Source organism: Anopheles moucheti, chromosome 2 (genome assembly GCF_943734755.1).
Source record: "Anopheles moucheti chromosome 2, idAnoMoucSN_F20_07, whole genome shotgun sequence".
Lineage (NCBI taxonomy): Eukaryota > Metazoa > Arthropoda > Insecta > Diptera > Culicidae > Anopheles > Anopheles moucheti.
In genome coordinates this window covers 70382689-70395057 of record NC_069140.1, presented here as the reverse complement: position 1 = coordinate 70395057, position 12369 = coordinate 70382689, and the positions used below count along the sequence as shown (strand labels likewise).

The window sequence follows — 12369 nt, the reverse complement described above, 5'->3', positions numbered from 1 at the left end:
GACGAAACACGTACGGTATGGATGCTAAATAAGCTATATTTCATACATTCTGATGACATTGGACATGTTCTCGTTCTACCGGTGTTTTCCATGAACAGTCGATCACGTTTCCATACATATTTAAACCCGTAACATTTGGTGACGTACTGTTCACATCGAAGCTTGAAATTTGATTATTTGCAACATTTATCCCTAGCGACTGTACCGGTATGAACGTCAAGTCGATCGTTTTTAACTTATTTTTGTCAATATCAATATACTTCAGGCTTGTAGGAAAATGTTCCGTGTTCAGCAGTATTGTGGCTAGCTGATTTAATGACAGAGATAACAGAACTAGATTATCCATTTTTGCTACACTTTCGATTGTAAAGTAGGAAAGACGATTGAAGGACATGGTAAATATGGATACGTTAGGTAAATTATACGAACATTCCGGGAACAGTTTTATACGGTTTTTTTCAATTCTAAGCTCTGACAAAGCTGGCACATGCCAGCGACAATAATCCATATACACTAGCTTGTTGTTGTTCAAATCTAGTCTTAACAGCGTTTTGTGCACAAATTGGTCGAAACCCGATGTGATCCTATTATCAGCAAGCAAAAGATACTCCAATTTGACAAACCTAGTGAACAGTTCTAAATTCACCGTGATTATTCGATTTCGAGACAATGTTAGTGATTGGAGAGAATCATAAACGCTGCAATGCTTCGTTGATGTGTTTACGACGTACCGTATCTTATTTCCGCTTAAACTGAGCTCAAACAAAGCGGAATGTTCACAGAAGCTAGCTAAATCTAGCTCTCGTAATTTGCACGATCGTATTTTTAGTATACCTAGTGATAGTGCCTGTTTTAAACTGAGAGGCATTTCTGCTAGCTCACAATGTGAAATTACCAACATGTTTATGACACTGTTGGCCTCGATATCGATCCATCTCAAGCTGGTTACATCGACTGTAAGGCACTGCAAAGTCATTGGAACACTGATAGTTTTGACTACGTCGGAGTTTCTTATGTGTACACACATGATATAACTCGGCACATTCCGCAATACCGATTGATGAACGTGCTCCATTAACATGTTTAACAGAAATATTTCGGGAATGTATTCCGGGATGTATTGATATACGAAAACGTCGTCTGCCGATAATTCAGTAAGTTCACATGCCACATCCTCACACTTAATGCCCATTGCATCGATACGGCATCGGCCACTGTTCAAAACTAACAGCCACCTGTTCGTTAAAAGGAAAATAAAATTAATGATACGGTGACGGTATATCTTTGGAATAGAACTTCAATTTCGCACCATATGAACCAACGATGCATGACACTACCTCACAGTTACGTTACGTTACGATACAATCAAGCTCGGATACACTACTGTTCACTGTATTGCTTGGTAACTATTACTTACCGACACGCTATTACAACGAAAAATATTTAACAATCGTGATCAAGTAGTTATTTTCTCGTTACTTTTTGATAATAAAACTGGAATTATGACAAAGAGTGTTAGGAAAAATCAAATTAGCAGGTCGTTTCCATCGGTACGTTTGGTGTTGTAGGCTGTATTATGTTGTTGACTAACCAGTTTAATGATTCCAGTGATGAATAGTTGATAAATTGTTATCCGTCAGCTTAACACGTTTACTGCCAAACGTTTTTGAGCGAGATTGTCTTAAAGTTCTCGAGAGAATTTGCTTACTTATCACCAACGCTCATTTCACGCTACATGTTTCTACTTAGTTTCCTATAATTTTGATTCTAAGTGATCTGGACATGCCTAGCTTTACTTAAAAAAATGTATTCTCTAAATGAAAGTTATCAAGATCATTTTTTAAATGTTTCATGCACACATCATCAGTTCTGTAAGCAGTGTCCGTATGCGGCCGTATGCGGCTATCGTATGCGGCCTTGAAGTCAATGAAGAGATGGAAAGAAAAGAGTTGCTGTTCCGTCATCTTCTCCAAGATCTGCCGCATAGTGAGAGCATCTGATCAGTGGTTGATTTCCCGTTTCGGTGGTTGATTCGGTGGTGGTGGTTGATTTCCCTGTGTGAAAATTTCCAACTACTATTCCTGGCGTAACGACCTAGTTAAAATGCGATGAATTTTGTTTTCTAGTGCTGCAACCTCAATTTTTTATCAGTCGGTGCCTGGTGCTTTATTATTGTTGAGTCGACGGAACGGTAGCAGTACACGTGTAGCTTATATTATGTATTGCAACTCAAACCATTTTTAATAAGATATCCATGAAATATTTGTAAAAATTGAATTATTTTGTATATTTTAGACGTAAAAAAGTTGCTTTTGTTAAAGATGTATATCGTGCTATTTTCGTATCATGTCTTAATTTGCTTGTAAAATGACTTGTAATTCTGAAAAACCCTCATTAAACGAAAATCCCCTACGTCATTGATCGCAGAAAGGGGCAAAAAAGCATTAGGAGCCTATTTTATACTTCATGCTTCTTCCTCCGTGCTGTGCGTTGAAACCGGTTAGTGACTAAGCTGACAAAGCATAGCCGCACCACGCAAAACCCAATGGTCCGGTTTCACATTGGGATCACAATTTAGCAACAACGCTATGACAAAGTTAGTACTGTGGCCCGTCGTGGAAAGCGTACCGCGCCGTTCGGCCGTCTTGTATACCGGACAGCGGTACGTGTGCCGCGGAACAAAATCATCGGTTTTTCATCGGTTTCAGCAGAATCTAAAAGAGCAAATATGAATTTAGCGACAGGAAAACCTTACCATCTTAAGCAGTACTCACGTATGGCACGGTATCAAACAGGACGCGTGGTATAGACTCCTGCAGATCCCATCCTGCCCTTTTCCCTATCCCACTATCGAACACTAGCAGATCGATCGGTATGACGTACTTGCGGGCAAAGTTTTGCTGTGCGCCGGTCAAAAATGCCTGGGTGAAGAAAAAGCCCGACACCCAGAATGTTGCTGGCGGGCCTTCGTCGTACCATTTTTGCAGGAATTCTAACCGCGCGATAAAGTCCGCAATGTACGAGCCGAGCGTTTTCAGGCTCGGGTAGGAACGCTTCGCCCAGACGGATGGGATCTTGCCGACCAGTATCGCGCTGACCACCTCTTCCACGGTTGGTGACATGGCGACAAGACCCTGCATGGCTTTGCGAGCCGTCTGGAGTCTACCCCGGATGCAGATGAGTAGATTGTTAAACGGTACCATCTCCTGCACCAGTACCGTATTCATGCTCTGTAGAAGATAAGGGAGTATCGTGTATATAACATTCCTGTAATCGAGAGAAATCTCAGTGCGAGAGCTGACGAGTTACCTGATGATAGTCGGTCGGATACTTCTCCAGTGCGGCGTCCCGATTAAACTCTGGCGGAAGAAGCTTCAAAATGTTTGACGATACGCTAATCACAAGCTCGGCAGGAGTTTCCCTGAACACACCGGTTGATGTGTTCTGTGCGAGAATAACATACTCAATTAGTAGACTACTTACGTTACGTTAATGTTTTAGAAAATCAAGAATTGGTTACAGTAATTTAATGAAACTTAAAAACAAAATCAAACAGTTTCCAAAGTTTTACAAACCTTTAAATCCTCAAGAATCTACCATTGTCAATTGAATGTGGAAATCCCATGGAAATTTAGCCAATTAGTAGAATGAAACATAATCAATTTTTGTTTAAAATTTTTTGAACCAGGTTTGGCAATTTAACCTAATTTTACATTACCTTCATTTGCAGCAAATGCTAATGGTGGGTATTTTGGGAATGTAGCATTAAATTCAGATAATAAAGTTACTTAACATTGAAAAGTAAATTGTTTTAAAGTTCCAGTGTGTGTCAGTCAAGGCAGTTTAAATGTATTTCACCTATATTTACTAATCAGTGAGGTACCGTGGGAATTAACCAGAAGAATACCTGGCATACTTACGGTACGATCCTTCAGTTTGCATCCGATAAGAAAATGGCGTTACTGACTACAGATGTACTACACCTAACAACCGACATACCTGTGTCTTGAGCGTATTGGCCAACAAAGTGTCCGTTCTCTCGTTCTCCAACACCTGCGCCGTGTAGAACTTTGCTAGAAGCGTATTCAAACACCGACGATCCCAATCATCCGTTACACGGCCACCGTAGTTACACACTCCGGTTAGGTAGCGTAGTGTCACATACGGTACTTCTTCATACTCGTCCAAAAACATTCGCAACTGCGTCAAGCTGATGCTCAGATCGGTATCGTTAAACTCGTACGGTATGTTCCAACCGATCGGGCCAAACTGGCGCCGCTCCTGCACGACACCGTGGAAGAAGCACAGACTGAACAGGAGCTTTTTGAAGTTGGCCGATTGTTTGCACGCCTCGAACCATTCGACGTTGGATATTGGATCGCTCATGAACGAGCGCGACACGTTCATGCGTAGACCTTTCGGTGGTTCGTTGGTTATCTTGATTCCATTTTGTAGTACCACCACCGGGAAGTGTTCCGTCGGATAGGAGGTTAGCCAGAGCCGCATGTCGGGATGCGTTGTGTCCGGTTGGAAGCTTTCGCAGATCTTCTCTAGCGTCGTCATCCAGCTCTGGGCGAGGTGACAGTTTTGCAGCAGAACCCAATTGCCGAACTTGGTACCTTCGTCGATCATTTTAGTTGCGATAGGTCCCTGACCCTGTCCGAGCGATAGTGAGAAGAGCCGATTTGCCCCCAGACCCTGGGCGTCAGCAAATTTTATCAGCGTGGCCATCGGATCGGTACCCGGTGTTAGCACGAAGATCAATGGCACACAACAGTTCGATTCGTCGTACGATGCAGCCAAATTGAAGGCCGGAGGTTCCACGTATTTCGGTTCCATTGTTTCTGGAATTGATTGCTTGATTGATTGGAACAGTCAGTCTACAATAATCAAATCTCCGATATCCTATAGGGTAACTGTTCACCTACCTGCCACATATAACACGATCGTGGGAACCAACTTATCCGCCCGGAAACATCGAAGTACCAGCAGCTTCTGGAACGCTATCACCGTGGAATTCCACGGCTCCGGAATGGATGCCTCATGTGGTGTATCGTCGTCAAAGAACCGCTTCCAGTTCTGAACCACATGTTCCTTCAACGGGGCGAAATCTTCAAACGACAGATCTCATCCCAATTTTTGTCCGGTAGCCAAACGGCTGGCGGGTAGAGATCAAGATTGTCCAATCCAACACCTCCGGTAAGCAAAAACATCAGCTCGGGCGACCCGAGCTGGCCGGCATCCTGCTGCAGATTCGTAGCCAGCAATAGCGAGAACAGTATCTTGTCCTTTTCAAACAGGCTGCGGCAGATATTCTCGTAAAGGCTGTACGTAAAGTAGGTCCTAAGATCCTCCAAGCGGGCTGGTACCTCATTCACCTTCTCGGTATTGTCGATAGTCGCGGTAAAGAGGTTTACGAACCAGTTCAGGCTGTACTGATACATCGGATCGATGCAGGCCAAGTCGGCAATCGTGAAGAATAGCACCGTCGAGTGGGCCGCTATCGGCGTGTACTGCATACGGGCCGCATCGATCTGACATTCGGTCCCCTCGGCAACGATTTGCTTCTCGATCTCGTTGGCCAGCGTTTTCGACGAGCTTAGGACCGATACAGCGGTTTCATCCTCGAGAATGTTACCCTCGGACGAGAGGACCTGCAGGATCTTGTCTTCGATCTCCTGCAGCTGCCACTTGTTCTCCGCCCCTTGCACGATCAATGCGTTCTTTTCCGTCTCGAGTTCGGGCCGTTCGCGCGCCACTGTTATCGAAAGCAGCTGATCCTGCAGTCCAGTCTGGGTGATCATGAAGTTGAGTAGCGTCACCTTCACCGCTATTTCCGGCAAGTAATGGGGACTACGGAGTTTTGTTGTGATGTAAAATTTAAACGAATCATTGTACTCTATGATTGAGTCACCCAGCTTGATACACATTGTTCCCCCCTGTCGGAAGATTTGTTTCAACAGAATCGGTTCCAGCATTGGTTCGATCTCTTCACCGACATTCTCCAGTAGCACTGGTAGACCAAACTGTATGGCGTTGTAATATATTTGCTACGATCACGGTCGCTATGTAATATACTTGTATCGCCATGTAGTATATTTGCTAACGCGTTATATAGATGCGTATTGATCACTATGCGATTGTTCTTTCGGACGGACTACGGGACAGAGTCCCCCATAACAGAAATAACACTAGACTTCTTTAGTTGAGCATAACGATCAACTACGACAGTAACCGCGTGTGCAAGTGGCTGCGAGTGACTCCGAGTGACTGTCTAGTCAACGGTCAATCTTTATTTTATATCATAATTTTCGGGTATACATCGTGAGAACAAATTTGATGGAAATTTCCATTCGTCCACATACCGGACTCTCGGATATCTGATGCTTTTGTTTGTCTGAATTTTGATTGGTTGGTTTAACGTTTTCTTGCATTCAGTTCTTACTTGTTAGATGGAGTAGTTCTGTTTCCTATAAGCTACATACGGTTGGGTCGTCTCCTGTTGCAAACTTGAACCAAGTCAAGCGCACGGGTGTGGGGTGTATTGCTCAACTGCAATGGTTGATACGCTCCTGTACTGTCTTGTAATAAGAGCGTTATGGTTTTTACTTTTGGCATCGCGCAGATTCTTTGCGTGATCGTGGGAATCGGATTGATGGTTACTTTCCACGCGCTCGGTGCATTTATGGTGTATGTTTTTTATGTTTTGCATATTGGATTTGTACCTGCAACTTGTGTGCATTGAATGTGTGCTTGCAACTTGTGAGTGATTAATAATTGTTTTAATTGCGCCTGAGGTTTATGCCATTTGCGTTACTTGTTTATTGCAGTTCTTGTTCTAATATCTCGATAGAGGTGCATGGGGTGAAACATAAATAGATTTTGGAATGTTTTAAGACTGTATAGCAGATATGCTACACCTCCCCTCTTTTAGTAGAATAACGTAATGAATGATAATGATTTAAGTTATTCTCGTGTATATTTACTTCCTCACAATGTTCTATAAGATGTTTAGCAGAAATGCTACACCTCCTCCGTTTGAAAGAATAATGTTATGATTGAGTGAAATTGTATGAACGAAAGAGTAATATTATTCTTTTTTTTCGTTTTTTTTTGGGTTTTAAAATTATTTTTTTAAATTTTAATCTATAGCAATATCATCAAAATTTTTAAGGAGGGTAATATTTTACATACACTGATTTGTTAACCAGATAGTTAAAGTTGGATAATGAGTAAATAATTGTTTTACATTTGGTTTTGATTATGAAGGTTTTGCTATTTTCGCAACTAAATCTGTGTTCTTTGCCTTTGAATTCTTTGTTTGTTTCTTTAATTTTAAATATTAATGCATGCAATTTGTTTTGAAGAATCTTTTTGAGTTTTTCTTTAACTTGGTTCATTATTGATGCTTTGCGCAATTCCTCACTTATAATGGAATATTTTCTATTCAATTTATCATTTTCAACGTATTCAGCCTTTCTTGTAGGGCAACGTATTTCATTGCGATTATTTTTCATTCTTTTTTCGTATGACACTTTTCTTTTCGTAGCGCGTTTGTGAATACTCATTGCATCCTTCTTTTCTTTGATTGCTTTGCTGTGCATATTAATATTTTCTTTATCATCTAAGACTTTTGTGTCTTTTTCAAATTGTTCATTATATGGCTTATTCATTTCATACATTTTATATACTTCATTATCTTCTGTTATCTTGTTTACAACGTTATTTCCTTCACATGTATTATAATTGTAACCATATTGTTGATTTAATTCGTTCTGCATTATTGATGTATGGAAATTTTCCTTATCACTGTGATCAGTACTTTCAATTTCATATTCTTCGCTGTAATCATTGTTTAATTCGTTCGCTCTCATGTCGTTATAAGAATATTTGTCTGGTTCTACCATGTACGTCTTATGGTTTTCATGGCTTCTTTCTTCTATGTTATTACCTGTGGTGGCTGATTTATGTTTTCTAATAAAAAGTATTTTATTTACTTCTGTATTATTTGCGAATTTCGTTTTGTTTTTATGACTTATGTGATTATTCGATATATATTTTCCATAATTTCTTTGCTCAAATAAACTTACTTTATTATGATTATTAATATTCCTATTTTTATGATTACTTTGTTTCTGAATTTGATATTTATCACGTTCAGAATTATTTGCAAATGATACAGAACTATGCCTGTATTTGATGGCTGCATATTTACGTCTATTATTAAATTGATTAAAATATTTATTTCTGTCAAAATATCCTGTGTTATAACCAGAATAGTCATCGTATTCGTAAAAGTTAAATTGATTCCTGAATGTTGGTATTTTGTGTCGTTTACTGTCATGGTCGGGGTAATTTTGTCTGTTAGATCGATCATGTGTCTCGTCATAGGTTTCATTTTCCATTACCTTTAGAATTGCTGAAGCTAATGTGGCAAAAGTACCTGCTTTCAGTATCGTTTTTGTTTCCCTATTGTTAACTTTTTCTATTAGCGTGTCTATTCCAAGCTTGACAACCATATCATTAGCGATAGATTCTGGAATTTGTTGTTCTAAGTAAATCGCCTTTAGTTTTGCTGTTAGTATTTCAATTTCCTGGCATAATGTTATTGTATCCTTAATATTAAGAGATTTTAGTTTAGCTAAAATTATTTGAGGGTTGATCCTTTCTTGACATCTATCTTTAATGTTACTAATTAATTGTTTAAAAGACGTTAGGTTGTTAGGTAGTCCGATTCTAGCCTTGCCAATTAATCTTGTTCTTAAGAATTTGATTAGCATTTGTTCATTGTCTGGAGAGTTGATTTCATATAACAATGTTGCAGAGTCTTCGAAAACACCAAAGTCTTCTGATGATCCGTCATACACGGATACCAATGAACAAGCTGTTTCTATATCAAATTGAGCCATTTTAGACAATAATTCAATAATGTGCTGTTCTATTATTATCTAATTCAACATTCTTTGAATGATTTACTAATATTACTTCTTGCTGCTTCTTACTGTTACATTTTTCGAATTAATCTTTGTTTTATATATTGGTGGAAAAGTTTGTAATCCTTTCTTTTTCCTCATTTATATTAACGGGATATATTAGCGTATTACTTAGCTGCGAAGGGATATTTGAAGATGTTTCTTGTATGTGGTGTTTTCATTTTGGAGTCATCTGACGTCTTCGTATGGACTCCTGTCCAATAGTATCTTCGAACGGCTACTCTTCGTAAGCATTTTTGTTGGGATTCCTGTAAACACCATTCACGGGACTCCTGTTCGTTTTCTTCCACGTTGGAGAATAACCGCACTCTTATTTTGTGTACATGCTACTTGCATGTATCGTATTGCAACTATCTTTTACTAAACGAGATTTATACGTTACGAGTTTTTATACGTCGTTTACACATTTTCTGTGCACCATTGTAGTTATACACTTTAAACTGTAATAAAATATGTTTTCTTAAAAACGTTACACTGCCGTTGTATGTCATTTTTAGTTTTTCGCTACTAGTAAACGTCTAGCTCTTTTACACACCGAATAAAGTGTTTGTCACGTCGGTCATTTATGATCCGTTCTCAATAACAAGTCTATAATTCTATGCAGAATGATTGGTTCTCTAGACTCACATCCAGCGATTTATTATTGAATTCACGCACTTTTCCATTGCAAGATTGCAGATTAAACTCATTTCATGCTACAACCACGGTTCTCAACTTTGTCTATCATCCGTAGAGATTTGTCGCTAAACAATTTTGTATGCACCTCCGCTACTCATTTGCCATGTTTCACTTTGGATCTCCTATTTCTGTACTTGCGACGTAGCGTTCAATCCACGTAATGTTTTTTTTCTGTTACACTCTTATTTGTCGATTCCCGCTGATCGCTCAGCTGTGCACTATAACTGCACTCGTTTTAATCGCATTGTTCTTGCTCATGATTAACAGAACTTTACGTTTTTTGATTGTCTCGCACTTTTGTCACATTACGGGTTCCGTACACTTCGCTCTTTCTACTTTTGTTCACTATTCAATCACTCCGATGACTGCAGATTATGGTCACGGTTTTTTTTTTCATGGATTACAGAATAAATTCACTGTTTCTGTTAATTTAATATGGTTCGTATTTTTATCTCATAATTTTCTTTAAAACCTTGTTTTCCGGTTTTTAGAGCACTTTCGGGGCGTTCATCTTCTTCATTTATTTGGAGTGTCAATTTCACTGCACATTTATCTTACACTTTACATTTTCACTCTTTTTTTTTACATTCTGAAGACCACAGACTAATGCCACGGGCACTGTACTTGTACCACTGGGCACTGTATTTTTTTTTTTTTTTACACAACACCTTTCATCGCTCACTTTAGGTCGATCACTGTTGCGTTTTTCTTTCCGACGATTGCAGCTTATGGTCACGGTCGCCATGTAATATATTTGCTACGATCACGGTCGCTATGTAATATACTTGTATCGCCATGTAGTATATTTGCTAACGCGTTATATAGATGCGTATTGATCACTATGCGATTGTTCTTTCGGACGGACTACGGGACAGAGTCCCCCATAACAGAAATAACACTAGACTTCTTTAGTTGAGCATAACGATCAACTACGACAGTAACCGCGTGTGCAAGTGGCTGCGAGTGACTCCGAGTGACTGTCTAGTCAACGGTCAATCTTTATTTTATATCATAATTTTCGGGTATACATCGTGAGAACAAATTTGATGGAAATTTCCATTCGTCCACATACCGGACTCTCGGATATCTGATGCTTTTGTTTGTCTGAATTTTGATTGGTTGGTTTAACGTTTTCTTGCATTCAGTTCTTACTTGTTAGATGGAGTAGTTCTGTTTCCTATAAGCTACATACGGTTGGGTCGTCTCCTGTTGCAAACTTGAACCAAGTCAAGCGCACGGGTGTGGGGTGTATTGCTCAACTGCAATGGTTGATACGCTCCTGTACTGTCTTGTAATAAGAGCGTTATGGTTTTTACTTTTGGCATCGCGCAGATTCTTTGCGTGATCGTGGGAATCGGATTGATGGTTACTTTCCACGCGCTCGGTGCATTTATGGTGTATGTTTTTTATGTTTTGCATATTGGATTTGTACCTGCAACTTGTGTGCATTGAATGTGTGCTTGCAACTTGTGAGTGATTAATAATTGTTTTAATTGCGCCTGAGGTTTATGCCATTTGCGTTACTTGTTTATTGCAGTTCTTGTTCTAATATCTCGATAGAGGTGCATGGGGTGAAACATAAATAGATTTTGGAATGTTTTAAGACTGTATAGCAGATATGCTACAGCGTTCTCCAGTACGCGTGTATAGTCAGGGTGTGAGAGACGTATTATACAAATACGGTTCGCCTTCTCCATATTGCGTACCCATGTGTTAGCCTGCCCTTGGGGATCGATCATCAAAGGCCAGCATCGAGCATTGCTAAAAAGAGGAAAAAGAGCACACATTACACTTCACATCTCGAGTCTTACCATCGCATCGATACAAAAACACGATCGCTATTCTCTAAATATTCCCAAAGCCCCTGGTCAATTCTTACTGAATGACGATAGCACTCTCCACCGAAAATGCATCACTTGGCAAACCGAAGATGTTCCACGCCCGAATATCGACCGGGTTTCCCAGTACGTTCACGAGCTGGAAGTCCTGGGAACAGATGGTTCCACGATCCGTACACCGTTCGATCCACTGTTCGATCTGCTGTGCCCGGAACTGCATCGTGAAGGGTCCCAAGTACGCAACGATACCAGATGCAATCAACACGTCACCGGTGAGTGTGTCGTAGATTAGTGCCAGCGTTTCTGCCGCCGTCTTCCAGCGATCCTTCTCACCACCCAGACCGGTAATGATCTCCGTAGCGCGTTCCAGCTTCTTCATACACAGCTCTACATTTGCTTGCAGCTTTGCATGTTGAGCAATCTGTTCGTCCAGCTTACGTTGGAGATCCGCAAGATTTTCCTCGGCGATACGTAGCTGTTCCAGCTTTGCATTCAGTATCGTCATAGCGGACTAGGAGAAATAATACACAATAGTTTGTTAATGGATGCTAATGTGGTGTAGTGAGATAACCGGAAAAAGAACTCAAGAACCTACATTATAACTCGCTTGAGCTTCGGCTAATGCTGCTTTCTTGGGTGCTATCTCCTTTGCTACCTTATCGTACTTTGCAATTGCAATGACTCATTTGCACAATCCTTCCGCAGCCGTCGACGCCGCCTTCACCTTCTCCGGATCAAAGTTTTCGTTGGTAAAGACACGCTCCTCAAGCTTCTGTATTACCTTCAGAGGAATATCATCCTTCTCGAAGTTTAGCACCGCATCGATTTCGTAACCTTCCACCGTCCGATATAGTGACCCG

General features: G+C 40.3%; 1 pseudogene; it reads right to left on the bottom strand.

Moving 5' to 3' along the window:
* Positions 1–2336: 2336 nt before the first annotated feature.
* Positions 2337–12014, bottom strand: LOC128298767 (dynein axonemal heavy chain 7-like; annotated as a pseudogene).
* Positions 12015–12369: the final 355 nt, after the last annotated feature.